General features: G+C 42.9%; 1 protein-coding gene and 1 pseudogene across 3 annotated transcripts in view; one reads left to right on the forward strand and one right to left on the reverse strand.

The window, feature by feature from the left end:
* Positions 1-16,314, reverse strand: part of Dennd2b (DENN domain containing 2B) — a 182,748-nt gene that overhangs the window by 110,069 nt on the left and 56,365 nt on the right. The gene's annotated exons all lie outside the window — the stretch shown is intronic.
* Positions 10,775-10,888, forward strand: LOC117699515 (U6 spliceosomal RNA; annotated as a pseudogene).

Here is a 16,314-nt window from a genome sequence, read left to right on the forward strand (position 1 = left end):
AGATAGTTTTTTAAAAATCCTTTATAAACTAACTACATATTATATATTATAGGAAGAAATATATAATGTATAATTTTACGCTTATACTTTCTAAAACTTGTAGCTAAACATGATGGTGCACACCTATAAACCAAGCACTCGGGGCAGAGGCAGAAGCATAAGAAATTCAGGTTATCCTCAGGTACAAACTGAGTTTGAGTTTGAGGCCAGCCTCTGTTAGATGAGCTCTAAAAACAAGAGAAAAACTTTCTAACTCACATGACAGCACAATGAAGATGGTATAAATAAAAAGATGAGAAAAGGTTTAGCAGAAGTCAACTGATGCGCTGGCGTTTCAAAGGCTCAATATAGAGACTAAATGCAACCCAGGGCCCAGCCAACATAAAAGTTGCTTGGGGCTGAGGAGTAACTCAGTGGCAGAGTGCTTGACTAACAAGTACAAGGCCTTAAGTCTGATCGTCAAACAAAGCAAGCAAGCAAGCAAACACGAGTGTTTCAAGAGCTGGGCCTGAGCCGGGCAGTGTACATGTACAATCCAGCACTTGGGAGGCTGAGGCTGGATCTGAAGGTCTAGACTGGCCTGGGCTACATTTATAACCCTTTCTCAAAAAAAAAAAAAAAAAAAAAATGTGTTTCTATGCTACCATGACAACTCTGAGTGAGTAACATGGAACCCACAGTACAAGGAAAAAACTGACTCCCACAAACTGTTCTCTGACCTCTACAGACAGACAGTCAGTCACACAACATGCATACACACATGCATACACATACACACATTTATCTTTTTTTATGTGTATGAGTGTTTTGCCCACACGTTTGGGTATATCTGAAAACACATGCAGATCTAATGCCTTTAGATGCTAGAAGCAGGTGTCGGATCCCTTGTTATTATCAATGATGTGAGTTGCCATGTAAATCCAACCTGGGTCCTCTAAAGAACCAGCCTCTTAACTGTTATGCCATCTCTCCAGCCTCCAGTAAATGTAATTCTTAAAAAGGTTTTCTAAGAGACACCAGGGATTAAGACCCAGAGATAAATGGGATTTTGAATAACCTAGAGACAAGTATGTAACAAAAGAGGAAATCAAGACAGCAGAAGCCCTCAGATTGAGAGGTACAATGAAGACATGTCTGGCTTGAGTGTTTTTTAAGTCTGAAAAGCACGAAGGCAGAGAACCACTTCTGTCCCTGAGCAGCTGTCTTAGGAGAAACTCAGGCATGGTGAGATAAAGACCTCTTCCGGAAAGCAGGGACAGCTGAGCCCTGCTGCTGGGTCCACTGTCCATTCTGCTACTTAAATGCCTCCCAACTGGGGCTCTGACCTCCCAAGCGTTATCAAGGGCATTGGGCTGTTCAAGAATCTAAACAATTCATACCAGTCTCTTCAAACCATGGTTCACCATGGTCGGAATCACAAAGTGGTATTTTTAACTATCAGAGTGAACCCTTGGGGATCTCTAACTCTCTATACTAAGCTGCCATCTGATAGCTGTCTATGAGCAAGGACCGGGTTTTGGATGTGATGTCTGAAACGTTAGATGTCAGGAATGCAGGACTGCAGCCTCTTCAGGCATTGTTTGGATATGTACAAACAAACTTATCTCCCAGAAGCAGAGTTCACAATGCTTGTAAAGACTCAGGAAGAGACAGCAGCAAAGGGACCTCAAAGGCCAGTTCTTATCCTGGAATGCAGAGGCATGTTGCACTAATGTCACTGTCCTATAGAAGAAGATGATACATTTTATTCTGGCTTTTGTTATTTTTGTTTTGAGACAGAAGCTCACTGTGTAGCCCTGGCTGACCTGGAACTCTCTATGTAGAACACGCTGGCCTCAAACACAGAGATCTACTTGCTTGGAGTGCTAGGATTAAACATATCCAGCTTCAAAGATGAAGTTTTTAAAGTCATGCTTCCCCTCACCTCAAAGTGAGAAACTAGAATTTTCTCAGGAAAAACTAGCTTTTATCATTGCAGATACTGGATATATTCTATTTTTATTTTTTATTCTTATTTACATGTATATATCTGTATCTGTAGTGTGACTATGCAAGCATGTATGTTGGTGTCTGCTGAGATCACAAGTGTAATATCCCCTTGAGCTGGACTTACAGGCTACCTGACATTGTTTCTGGGAAGTAAACTGTTCCTCTTTAAGAGCGTCAAGCATTCCTAACCACTGAGTCATCTCTCTAACCCCATACATCCGACTTTTGAACACAGCACAGAACTAGTTTGCCTTTGTATAAAAGATGCCTGTGCATATGTCTGCTCACATGGAGTTCAACACAGAGGTGCCTATGCAACAGAAATAAAACATGAGACCCACCCACCCCCCCTCAAGGATGCAAGGAAAGAAATCTGGGTAAGATGATGAAAGAAGAAGGGATGGGTGTGGAGGCAGAGGGAAGGGGAGAAACCAGCACAAGATTCTGAAGGACAAAAACAGGGAGAAACTTGCTCAGCTGTCAGAATGGATAATTTGGGGGAATTCCTAGGCATTACTCCTAAAGGGGTCAAAGAACATATATGAGTACTCTTAGCCTACTGAAGGTTAAGAAAGAATGCAGGAAGCCTTCATTCCCTCAGTGTCTGGGTTTTCTTTCTTTGGGGAAGCAATTGCTGTACCCAGCACAGAGACGCCACACCAGACTTCCCTGCCCCAAGCCATGTCACTTCATAGCATACACATGAGACACTGGCTCACTTCAAACATCATCAGACAAGGAAGTCAACAATTTCAGTCCTAAAGGTGATGAAAGACTATATATAGCCTGCCATCAACACAGATAACATCTGCCATTAGTAATATACAGTACAAGTCATCTGAGGAAAAGGCCACAGGGGCTGGGGAAGAAAGTGTTCTCATGAATATTCAACAAGGTTAAAGTAAGGCTTTACTCTGTGCACACCCAAGAATTACCAGATGACCACAGCTTTAATTAAATAACATTCCCTCACAGAATCTAGGTTTCTCCAAACATAGCCAGGAGAAGCAAATACTGCAGCAATCAGAGACCCAGAAATAACTGAAAAGGCTGGAAAAGGCAAGGATGAAGATTCCAGTTGGGAATCTGGAGGACTGAAGAGGTTACAGGGTTTTGTTATTGTTTTAATAAATGAGACTGTCCCACCTGTTTCAATTTATCCAAGAAAGCCTTGAGATGGTTCTGTTACAGTTGACTTCACCTGCTATTTTGAAGGACAGAAGAGATAAGATATACCTTCCAGATAAGACCTACCCACAAACCTAACTTCTTCCCTATACTATCTATATACCCCACCCCCATAACGTAAACCTTTAGGACACAAGACTAGGAAAAGAAATTGGAAGACTGAGATGGACCACAGCATTATAGAGGAGATAAAGAGGAAAAATAAAGTGACGTGATACAGAACTTAGGACAGTTACCAACGATAACCTTTCTTCAGCCTGGTGACTTTAACCTCTCTCTAGAAGAACCTGGACATACAGCTGTCTTACAGAACTTCAGCAGCATGACTCAGAAATTATGGTTGTGCATTAGACATGTAGGAGCCAGCACCTCACGCTCCCAAAACAGAAACGATTTCCCAGACTGCAGGATATAGCACTTCTCTGGTCTGTCTTCAGGGGCCCCAATGCAGCTGTGTCTATGGGAAACTAAGGGTCAGGACACAGACCACAACAGCTTTATGAAAAAGGCACATTCCTCAAAATGCTTTCAAGATGACCTTCAATTCTGTTTTCCATTCTCCAACTGTGCAGGCTAACATCACCAAGCCAAACGCAAACAAGGCAGTATTCCAGAGGCGCTTGGCTATGGTCAGGTTCTATGGCCAGCACAAATGGGAGTGGGGGTCTCTCCAACAAAGGAGGTTATCATCTAGACAAGACAGACAGGAATAGAGGGATAAAGATAGGAGATGGGGCAGCTGGGCAGTGGTGGCGCACGCCTTTAATCCCAGCACTTAGGAGGCAGAGGCAGGCAGATTTCTGAGTTTGAGGCCATCCTGGTCTACAGAGTGAGTTCCAAGACAGCCAGGACTATACAGAGAAACCCTGTCTCAGAAAAACAAAAACAAAACAAAACAAACAAAAAGATAGGAGATGGGAAATGAGGTGTACAGATATACCTGACAAAGAGAGGAAGAAGCTTCTTAGGTGCTATTCATCATTTGGCCAAAGCCTACCAAGGCACAGTGTCCTCAACAGTCAGGTTTTCAGTACACAAGTGGGAAATTACGTGGAGTCAAATAACCCTTGTAATTCCTTTAGAAAGAGACAAGCCACAGTCTCTCAAGAGATAGTCAATTAGGTATTTTTCATACATATAATCTCTGTGCACTTAAGACTTTCAGAACTTAAGACTCAAGGAGTCTATGGTTCTCACAAAACATTTCTTAGTAGGAAACTCAGTAATATTTTCCAAATGCTTTTGCCCAGAGAGACTGGGAGTTACCTAGCATCACCCTGCCTGTGTGTGAACTTGTCCTAGTCCCTCCATCACTGCTCCCTACTGCTTTTATTATAAAGCTGCCCTAAAAGAGAGAAAGCTGAGAGCAGAGGTGCCACTCTACCACTAAAAAGCTGGGTGAAGCTGGGAACAGTCCCTTCTGCTTTCTTGCTCCCATCTCCCCCCTGTGAAAAGAAATGGAGCTAGATGAACTCTAAGACTCCAGAAAACAGAATTACTGAATAAAAAAGTACTTTGTTCATGGTGCTTCACAGACATGTGAGATGCACATGGACCAGGCCTCGCAAGTCGGAAACTTTATTGAGCACATTCTTTCTCCTCAATTTCATCCTTAGTATCCCGTATCTAAGGCCTGCTGCCTACCTCACGCTGGAACACTCTCCAGAATTCATTCCGGCTCCTATCTACTTTTAAGCAAGTGGCTTTACTGTCTGCCCTCTTTAGAATGTCCCAGCTTTCTTCTGCCAGAACCATTTCCAGGAGTTGGAGATGGTTTGGCAGCTAAGGATAGCTACATCAGGCAGCTCGCAACCACCTTTAACTCCAGCTCCAGGGATCCAGTGGACACCCACACACATGCACACATACAGGTATACATACTTTAAAATTTAAATAAAACTAAACAAGATTTCTACATAACTCCACTCTCACTGCCTGTGCACCAAAGCCAAACTCAGAGTGAAAATCTTGGCTTTGCCCTTTTAGATGTATTGGTTCAGGGCAGCTCATCACAGCGAGCCTTGGGTAGATACTGTGTTCCTTCTATGTGGCTGCTGTTCTCCACCTACAGAACACATTTGGCCTCTCTTTTACTTACAAAGTCAATCCAACTTAGAGGAAAACAAACCCTGCCTCTTTCAAGAAAGCTTTCCTATAGTTTTAAGTCACAACTTTCTTGTTGCCCAACAGCAAAGATATGTGTAGTTAACAACCAACAAGTTAAAAGCTTGGATATTCTTTGTTCAACAACTATTGTTTGTCTCTCTAGATAGATAATAAGTTCCCTCTTTCCAAACCCCAAGCTTTATAAAATATCTGCCTTACACTGTTAGTTAAGCTGAGAAAGTCAGCAAATTCTTGTTGACTGCTTGATGACTGCATAGCAAGGTCTTGCTTTTCTGCTGACAATCAAGAAAGATGTTGCAGAAAGCACAGGCGGGAGGAGAGAACATGGACTCACTGCTTTCCTGACCCTGAAGTACTTTTTATACCCTTTCGTCCCGGCTTTCACCAGCTTTTGGGAGGAAAGGCCCCATCCCAGGCTTAAACCGGTGGCTCTACAGGTGGGCCCAGGCACTCCACACAACGTGCAGACAGCTATACTTAGCTCCGTTCTTACCATCCTGATGGGCCTACGTACAGTGGCCGCCGCTGCTCACAATTCCTAACCTCGGTGGGAGGATAAATGGAAGGAGCGACAGGAAGAAGAATCAACAGTAGGAGTCTTCCAATACACATTTCAGATGTCGGCCCTCAGCTTGCTCTGTTTCAAATTAGCCCCTTCCTCAAGGTCTGTTTCAAATTAAACCCCTTACTACAAGGCTTTATGTAGCTCAGGATGACCTCAACCTCACTCTAAAGCCAAAGATGACCTTGAACTTTTGATCCTCCTACTTCCACAGTTTTAGTTGAGATTACAGGCATACCCAACTATCTGGTTTATGCGGTACTGGGGACTCAACATAAGGCTAGACTTGCTAGGCAGGCACTCTACTAACTGAGATACATCCACTAACCAGTCTCGTCTTTTTTTTTTTTTTTTTTTAATTTCATTTACTAGTTTTATTTATGTGTGAGTATTTTGCCTACATGTATGTATTATGACACACGTATGCTTGGTGCCAGCAGAGATCAGAAGTCATTGGATTTCCTAGAACTGGAGTTACAAGACAGTTGTGAACAACCATGTGGGTGCTGGCTATAGAACCTAGGACCACACACAACAAGTGGGTATTTTTTTTTAATGAATTTATTTATTTTTACTTATTCACTTTACATCCCGCTCACTGCTCACTCCCAGTCACCCTCTCCCCACAATCCTTCCTCCATTCCCCCCTCCCCTTCTCCTCTGAGTAGGTGGGGGCCCCCTTGGTATCTTCTCACCCTGGCACTTCAAGTCTCTCAGCAAGTATTCTTAACCACTGAGCAATCTTTCCAGTTCTTTTTTAAAGACACACTCTCCCTATATAGCTCATGTTGGTCTGGTACTTGATGCTATCCTGCCCAGCCAGCCTTGTACTTACAGTTTTCCTGTCTGACTACCGTTAAGTGCTAAGGTATAGGCATATACCATCACATCGGGCTGTACCCCTGTCTTTTTAAACTTCAAAGATATAGGGCATATGTGAGAAGAAATATATACGTTACCAAGGCAAGAGACCGTCACCTGCCAAGTCATCAAGGACTGACAGCTACCAAGAAGCTTTTCATCATTAAGGCAGTCACAAAGCTGGGAGGCAGACTCATGCTGACCACTCTACTCTCAAATACAGTATGCCCCATGATGCTCTGCCAAGACTTTCCTTACAGGCCAGAACCATACAGGTACATGGTGGGTACAGGACAAGAAGGCCAGGCAATGGATCCACTCTGTTCCTAGAAGAAGTGCCTCATAACCAAGGCACTCAGCATTGTAGGCACAAGCAAGCATTCCCAAACACTGCTCCTGGCCTAGTTTGCTCTGGGACAATCCCCACTTTCCCACTCTCTACAGCCCCATCTACCACTCTCTCCAGCTTTACTATCCTTTCTGGGCCTTTAGAAGGGCTCACTTCCTCTCTCCACATTCAGGCTCATCCTTCCAGTTATTCTTGCTTTTAACGTTTTCTTGGGCCCTTCCTACTTTATAAGGGAAAAGGCTGCTGCCCTCCAAAATTTTTGAAGCCACGTGAAAATGGCACCTGCCTGCAAGGAAAGGGGATTCTTACAGACATTTTTCAGAGTGCCAACACTGACTGACTGATGAGACATCAATTATGTGAGAGCCAGGGACAGCCTCAGACTTGTGTCTCAGCTCCTTTCTCATAAAATGCATACTTACCACCCATCTTACAAAAGAGCACAGGAAACTGAACATTGGCCTTGCTCCCCACCCCATCCCTTTCAGAAAGGCAGGCAAGTTGGAAATGTTTTAGAAACAATCGATACTGAACCCTAATTTGGTGGCACACTCCTTTAATCCCAGCACTTTGGAGCTTAAAGCAGGAAGATCACTTTAAGTACAGACTGGATACTTAGCAAGATCCTCTCCCTAAAAGAAGAATCAGTACTATAACCCCACTAAGATAGTTCCTAGCCGCAGAATTCCAAAAAACGGTCATTCCACCTTCAACTGCTCTAGTCACCTTCAGCAGTCTCCACAGATCTGTTTTAACAACCCACATCATAGAAGCAGAAAGCAATTGCACCCACAGTGTCCAGAGACAGAATTGGGCAGAAAGGAATGTAGGCAGCTTCCAAGAAGTGCTTGACTAAAGAAGGAAACCAAGAGCTCACCCACAGTTTCCCAGGTCCAGAAGTGAAGGTACTAGGCTTAGAACAAGCATTCTGGTACCTCAGAAGCTGTGATGGAAAGGTCCTCATATGTGAAAAAGACTAAAGAAAAAGAAAAAAAGACACCCAGACAGAATATACCTGAGCTTCTCCCCAATGTGCCTTTGAGTGATCACTGGCTACACTTGAATGTAAGCCAGGGTCTTATAGAAATCCATAACCACGCCAGGCAGTGGTGACACATGTCTTTAATCCCAGCACTTGGGAGGCAGAGGCAGGCGGATTTCTGAGTTTGAGGCCAGCCTGGTCTACAGTGTGAGTTCAAGAATAGCCAGGGCTATACAGAGAAACCCTGTCTCAAAAAAATAAAAAACAAAAACAGAAATCCATAGCCACTTAGGCACAGAGAAGTCCACATAAGCCAGAGTCTGGAAGTGCCTACCCTGAGATAAGCCCTAGTATTGTCTGCTTTCTGTGCATCAGGCTTCTTTCTAACATCTTCAGGGAAACAGGTGGAACCAGGAGATCCCAACATCTGACAGGAAACCAAAGCTGGTAAGTAGCTGGGCTTTGCTGGCTCCAACTCTGTTCCTGCTTCTTTCTTGCCTCAGAGGTTGGAAGGCTTCTTGCAGTCAACTACTAGCCATAGGCTTCCCAAGAATCTCCACTACAGTTCCTAGAAGCCTGAACACAGCAAGGCTGAGAAGAGAGATCATCCTGCAATTTATTACCCGACATATGGCTCTAAGAGGCTATGCTGGAAGATAAACATGGAGACAGGAGAACACCACAGAAGGGAAGTCATTAAACATGCCTTCGTCTGTACTAAATATCTACATTAAACCACTGAATAATATTAATTTAGAGATGATTCAAACCAAGGCTGTGTAGGTGGCTTAATTAGTAAAGTACTTGCTACTTCATCCTGAACACCTAAGTTCAAATCGCTAGCACCCATGTAAAAAGCACAGTATGTCCTTATCCCAGAGCTGGGAGTCAGAGACAGATGGATCCTGGGAGTCTACTGGTTGGTCTAGCCAAATCAGTGAACTCTGGGATCCATGACAGGCCTTGTCTCAAAAAATTGGGTGGTAAACGACTGAGGAAGATACCAAATGCCAACCTCTGGCTTCCATACACACATGTGCACACAGGTGCCCAGCACCCACACCCACACCCCCACATACACATACACATACACATACACATACACATACACACACACACACACACACACACAGAGAGAGAGAGAGAGAGAGAGAGAGAGAGAGAGAGAGAGAGAGAGAGAGAATTACATTTTTAAAAAATGAATCAAATCTAAGACAACTCTCCTTTCCTAGGAAAAGGCAATTCCTAATTGGGACTCCAGACAACCCTTCCCCTTCCACACTTCCCCTTTGTACTTCATAAAAGATCCTCACATTCACAAGGTTTGCAAACCTTAAACAGGTCTATGTATCACTACAAAAAAAGCACACAAGATCACACTAGTCTGTCCAGTCCTCAAAGGTTTGTACTCACCACCAAAGCTTCCATTCCAGGTTCCACAGAGACAACAGGAGGCAAGAACTAGACAAAGCTTTCTCCAGGGCCCTGACTGCTGACAGAATTAGTAGTGGCTCCAGACACCCCACAAGCAGGAAAGTAGCTAACACCTGGAATCTCCCTTCTGAGCACCAGCAAACTAGCTGATGTCATCTCTCCAGCCAACACATGTCTGCCTCCTGGGCCCTGGGATTTTACCAGTCTCACCTCAAAATTGCACAATAAAGATCTGCAGCTGCCTACTTCAGTCTCTGATTGCCTGTAGCCAGTGGAGCCTTCTGACTGAAGGACTTGTGACGGAGAAAAGGTATTAGTTTCACCCTGGCCTATAGCCACATAGTTTACTCATAATTCTAGTCCAAAATACATGCTGCTCTTCCTCAAACAGACAAAGCTACAGAGGAATTCAAAAAGAGCATCCTGGGCTGTGCAAAAAGAAGGACAAGGAGAGATAAGAATCAGCCGAGTTGTATTTCTCTGGAACAACAGATAGGACACAGGCCAATCCCCAGGCAGAAACATCTGGACAAACTTTCCTCATCCTAACAGGAAAGTTTGGTCACCTGGAGCCCAGTACAGTTTAGAGTCTTAATCAAAAGTAGCTCTGTTTTCCTGAATTTTCATTCCACAAGGAGATGCTACAGGTTACACATAGGGAACCAGGTCATCTTCAGTTTGTCTAAGAGAGCAGCATATATACTATGTAGATAATGTACACAACTTCAGACTGAGAGCATTACATGTAAGCACTGAATAGCTCCTGGTCAAAAATAGGAGAGGATAAGTTCATTCTCTCTACTAAACATGTCTGAAGAATGTGATCCTAGCATAGTCAGATCACAATTTCCAAAGAGATTTTAGCTATGGTTTGTCCTGACAAGACACACCGGGAGAGAAGGGAGAGCTTAGAAAAGCTGGGTATGGCTAACTCCATTACCTCTGGCCTAGAGACCTCTGCTCACAGAAAGGTCACGCTTTCCTTATCTTGCTCTCAGAATTCTCTGAAAGTATTTCTCTTCCTCACTAACCAAAAGGAGTAGAGTCAAGAGTCAGTCAGTCGATTTTATAAAATGACAACATTCACATAAGGCATGAGAAGTGGATGTCCAAATAAACTCATTACTGAAAAACATGGCTGAAACTGACTTACATGTGGTAAAGAAAGAAACAAACAAACAAAAAATCTCTGAAAATACTAGTAAAAAGATATACAATTACGTAGTGTTTACAGCTTGTATGATAGTTCAGGAAGAAGAGGTTAATTGAAAGATAGAGCTGTGAGCTTGTTACTGCAGCACAAATTCTTAATTTGGAAAGATACACAGAAGATTAGCAGATTTGCACATCCCCAGCAGATGGATGTCAGCAAATTCATGAGGCATTCCATATTTTTTTCTTTTTAAAAAGTGGAGCCAAGCATGATGGTACGTGCCTATAATCCCAACACTCAGAAGATGGAGGTCAGAGGATCAGAAGTTCAAGGGTCAGCCTCAGCTACATAACAAATTAGAGGCAGCATGAGACTCAAAAACATTTAAAAATAAAAAATAAAAATAAAAAATGGACCCTTTCAGGTATTTTCTTTTTTTTATTTTCTTTTTTCCTTCTTCTTTTTTTTTTTTGTTTTGTTTTGTTTTGTTTTATTTTGTTTTGTTTTTTTGAGACAGGGTTTCTCTGTGTAGTCCTGGCTGTCCTGGAACTCACTCTGTAGACCAGGCTAGCCTCAAACTCAGAAATCCACCTGCCTCTGCTTCCTGAGTGCTGGGATTAAAGGTGTGCGCCACCACCGCCCGGCCCTTTCAGGTATTTTCAATACCTGAAATGCATTAATGCTTCACACCATCTAAAACAAACAAACAAACAAAAAAAAAAAAATTTTTTTTTGAGACAGGATCTCTTTACATAGTCCTGGCTGTCCTGGAACTCTGTAGACCAGGTTAGCCCCAAACTCACAGAGTTCTACCTACCTCTGCCTCTGCCTCCTCTGCCTCTGCCTCCTCTGCCTCCACCTCTCTGCCTCTGCCCCTCTGCCCCTCTGCCCCTCTGCCCCTCTGCCCCTCTGCCCCTCTGCCCCTCTGCCCCTCTGCCCCTCTGCCCCTCTGCCCCTCTACCTCAAGTGCTGGGATTAAAGCCACGAAGTACCATACCTTGCTACCATCTGAATTTTTTTTGGTTTTGTTTGTTTGTTTGTCAAGACAGTTTCTCTGTGTAGACCTGGCTGTCCTGGGTATGTATCCATCAGTATAGATGCCCTCAGAGATCAGAGGCACTGGATCCCCTAGAGATGCAGCAACCCAACATGGGTTCTGGAAACAAAACTCCAGTCATCTGAAAAAGCAGTATTTGTCCTTATCTGCCAAACCATATTTCCTGCCCTATGCCATCTAATTTTAAGTTTCTTTTTAATTTAATTTTGTAAGGACTTCGTGCAAGAGAACTATATTTATACAGTCCCCGTCCCTTATCTCAACTCCAACTCCTCCTGTGTCTCCCCAGCACTCCTCATATTCACAACCTCCTCTTCTTTAATTGTTATTCATTCCCATAAAGACACAGCTCTCAGAGTTCATGAGTGCTGCTTTGTGTAACTGTGTTTAGGGCTGACTGCTTGGAACTACATAACCTATCAGGGGCTTGTCTCTGAAGAAGACTGATTCTCTTCTCAACAGTCATTAATTATCTGTAGTTCTTTATCTAGGGATAGGGCCTTGTGAGGTTTCCCCTGTCAACTGATGGTGTCACTGTGCTGTTCTTGGTGGCTGTACTGAGATTTTATGAGTGCAGCTTACCCATAATTCATTCATATGGATATACAGAGGCACACATATATCCACTATACATAGCTTTGGTCTCATGGAGTCTGTTTCTTTCAAGTATACCATACAATTGACCATATTCACCCCTACCTTCTCCATTCTTCCCCTTCTCTAGCCCCCTCCTGCTTTTTCCTTTCTTCCTGTAGCAGTTTTCCTACTTCCACGTTATATTTATACATAAGAGTTTTATGTGTCTATAAAAATACATAGGATCCACAAATGAGAGAAAACATACACATTTGTCTAAGTGGCTTTATTTCACTTAATATGACAATCTCTAGCTGTATCCATTTTCCAGCAAATGACATAATTTCATTTTTCTTTATGGCACCACACTGTCTAATTCCATTCCCAAATGTCCTCCTTTTCAGAAGTTCCTGCTATAAAGCTTATCAGCCAGGATTAGAATAATTAATCATAATGATAACCAAAGAGGAACAGACACGGAAGGTCTTTCCTGAATTAATTAAGCAAAGGAAGTAGGTGAGAACTCAAAGGAAAGAGCAGGAGTAAAGGCAGGATAAATAGAAGTTGGAGAGGTGAGTGCTCTTCCAAAGGACCAGGGTTCAGTTCCTAGCACCTACATGATGGTTCACAACCATCTGTAATTCCAGTCCCAGGGAATCTGACCTCCGAGGGCATCAGGTACATAAACAGTACACAGAAATACATATAGCAAAACACCTACACTGAAAACAAACAAAAGCTGTGTGTACTGTCTGAAAAATAAATACTGAATTACCTATGGCTGATAAATTAGCAAGTTCACAACAGGACTGGCCACAGGAACATTTGGCATTACTTGACAATTACCCATTGGAATGGGAACAAATAGGCTCACAGCCTCTTCCCTCTTACCAAGCCCCAAATCAAACCATTACTTCAACCAGATGTTGTTAGTGTCCATAATGAACATGTTTATAGAACCCACATTAGCAGCCACTTCCTAGTCTCCCAGGGCTGCCTAGATTACAGTGCCCACTCCTTAAAGAATAGGACCAATGTCAGCTAGTCCTAACAATTCCAGTAGACCAGAAGGCACCCTCATTGGTGAGGTAGCATCAGAATGGAACCAGGGCTTATTGACTACAACTGTAAATGAGTAGAGTGTGATGAACTCTGTGGTGACTGTCCTAGGGAAAAGAGATAATAAAGATTGTGGAATAACAGAGAGGGCCTGCTTGAAAGTATACAGAGCCTAGTAACTCTTCTTTCCACAACTACCCTGGAGTTCTCTGGCTTTTTCTAGCAGGTTTCAGCAGTTTAGGAGCCTCTGAGTGATGGGGTAGGTATGGTGCCTCAGCCTCATCACTAACCACATAGAGACTGGTGTCCCCTGTGCCACTTACTACTTACAAAGAACCACTGGGTAGAAAAAGACCTCAGGGGTCCAGCTCATTCTACAGTGATGGAAATTGAGGTAAATCTTTAGAGGGAAAGAAAAAGGGGTCTAAATGAGGCAAGACCTGACTAAATCTCAAGGCATTTCAGAAGGGAACAAGATGAAAAAACAGCAGGGTTTTGTCAGTACATGGAGGAAAGCTGGGGTGTGTGTATGCAGAAGCTAAGCCATGGTGTTCTTAAGGAGTAGCTCTCATCTCTTCAGTCTACTCTTTATTTCACTGCTCTTGGTAACAGGATCCCCAAACACTCTGCCTTTCCTTGCTAGAACCAAATCCTGCCTCCTCCAAAGCCCAAGACTTGGAACACAGCCACTTCCATCACAGAAGGAGCCATCAAAAAAAAAACACTGAACTTGTTATCAAACATTCAAGGTTCCTGAAACTCCAACTTCCAAGGACCAATATCCACAGGATAGGGAAATTGAAGCCAGGTGAAGATCCAGGTTGAGTCTGTGAAGGAGGTGAGAGGTAGGAGGAGGAATTCTGGAACTGGATACACAGAAGGACAAGCTTCTCAGATTTCAAGGTAACAGCAAACAGATGCATGCCCCAGGGCAAACCTAGGGGTGGCCAGAGCAGTTATCTCCAGAAGTGAGCTTTGTCAGAGACTGTCCATCATTTTATTCCACTTTCTACTTTCTCAGACAACTGCCTAGACCAGCTTTATCGTCACATAGGTCATTTGAGTTACGTTCTGGTTCTACTACGGAAGAGCTGCACTTGCAGCAGTGGTTTGTTTCTGTGTACTCACTCCCTGGTGCCCAAGCTCACTCTGGGTTTGCACACCCATCAAGTCTCATCTTCTGTATCATGAAATAAGGACACTGTTGACAAAAGAAAATTTAAGCATAAAAAGTGCCTGGTACAAAATCAAACCACAACTTAGTAGCACAGCCGAGATCAGAATCTAATTCCCCAAACATGGTCCATCAGTCCTCCCAACGAACCACACACCTCTATTATGGGAGAACATCTGCAGTAGAGCACAGAGACCAAGAAGCAAAACAATTTATCTGCAAGTCATTTTAAGCAAAACAGCCCAGCTAGAATGTTTGGCAGAGACTAACTAAATATTTCTTCTGTGACCTCTGACAGTAAGAAGACTGGAAGACTGTGGGAGAGTAGGCAGAACACACAAGGAAATGGGAGAAAAGACCACTGCAGACAGGGCAGATGGGTGACTAGACAAGAAAATATGTGATGCTAATCGGAGGACATGCTGAGTCATGGTTTTTGAAAGGTGGCAGAGATTTAAATATTGGGTTCCAGATTTATGAAAAAAGTGCTACCAACATAGATAAGGTCTAGAAAAAAATTTTGCAGAATTGTTTTTGAAGGAGAATTACTAAAGAGAGCACAAAAAGTTCTAACCAAGAGAAAAGAACTGATAAAAAGTCTATGAAACTAAAAATTTTAGAGCAACAAAGAAGCAAAAACCATTCTTCTGGTTAAGACACAGACAGTATTTAGAAGCAACAAACATGGAAACAAGGCCCAAGGTCTCAACTGAAACCTAGTTTAGAAATAAAAACCAAAGGTTACATTCCAGGTAAGGAAAAAAAGAAGAGAAAAGCTAGGAAAGACCTTATTGCCTAATTGACAAGACTCCATAGTGTGATGTGGGAGCCTGGGACACATCAGAGCCCATTTGCAGGGCACCATGACTGAAACTGGAGGCAGCTCAAGGGACCTCATCAAGGATCTTCCAAAAGGAGCCAAAGCACCAAGATCAACCCATTGTGAAGAAACAACTGTACAGAACTAGGTCTCACATGAGGGGCTGGAGAATTGGCTTAGTGGTTAACAGCACTTACTGCTCTTACAGGGGACCCAGGTTCAGTTCACAATACCCACATGGTAACTCAATCAGCTATAATTGTAGCTCCAAGGAATACCATGTCCTGTCTTCTAGCCTCCAAGGGCACCACATGTTTATGGTGCATTTACATAAATGCAAGCAAAACACCTATACACATAAAATACAAATAAATAAATCTTTTAAACCCGTAATAACTGAGATAGACAGGCAGGCAGGCAGACAGACAGATATAAAACAGGTAAGGGAGCCAAGCTTCTCAAGTTTGTAGTAATAAAAATTTGAGAATTTTTATTAGTCACCTATATAATGGATATTTGTAACTACAGTTACAAGGGTAGGCACCAGGCAGGAATATAGTGCACACATATACATGCAGGCAAACACTCATATACATAAAGTAAATCTATGAAGAATTCTCAAATTGAAGATATATCAATATATACACACTACAGTTTTAATTAACTCAAATGACTTTGCTTAATTGTGTAATGGCTGAGCATAAGGTCTTTATTCTATTACCCTACTTTTTTTTTCTGTATTTTTATTGTTTGTATTTTGAAACAAGGCCTCACTATGTAGCCCCCGCTGGCCTCCAGTCCTCCTGCTTCAGCCTTCCAAGTGCTGTAATTCGAGGCATGAGCTACCACACCCAGCTTGTTATTTAGTTTGTTCTGTTTGTTTATGTTTCTGAGACAGGGCCACTAGACTTTATGTCATAGCATTCATCCAAAATTTATTAAAGTGAAAGTAATACCACACATACAGCACACAGAGAGACAAA

The sequence above is a fragment of the Arvicanthis niloticus genome, chromosome 1 (genome assembly GCF_011762505.2).
Source record: "Arvicanthis niloticus isolate mArvNil1 chromosome 1, mArvNil1.pat.X, whole genome shotgun sequence".
Classification (NCBI taxonomy): domain Eukaryota; kingdom Metazoa; phylum Chordata; class Mammalia; order Rodentia; family Muridae; genus Arvicanthis; species Arvicanthis niloticus.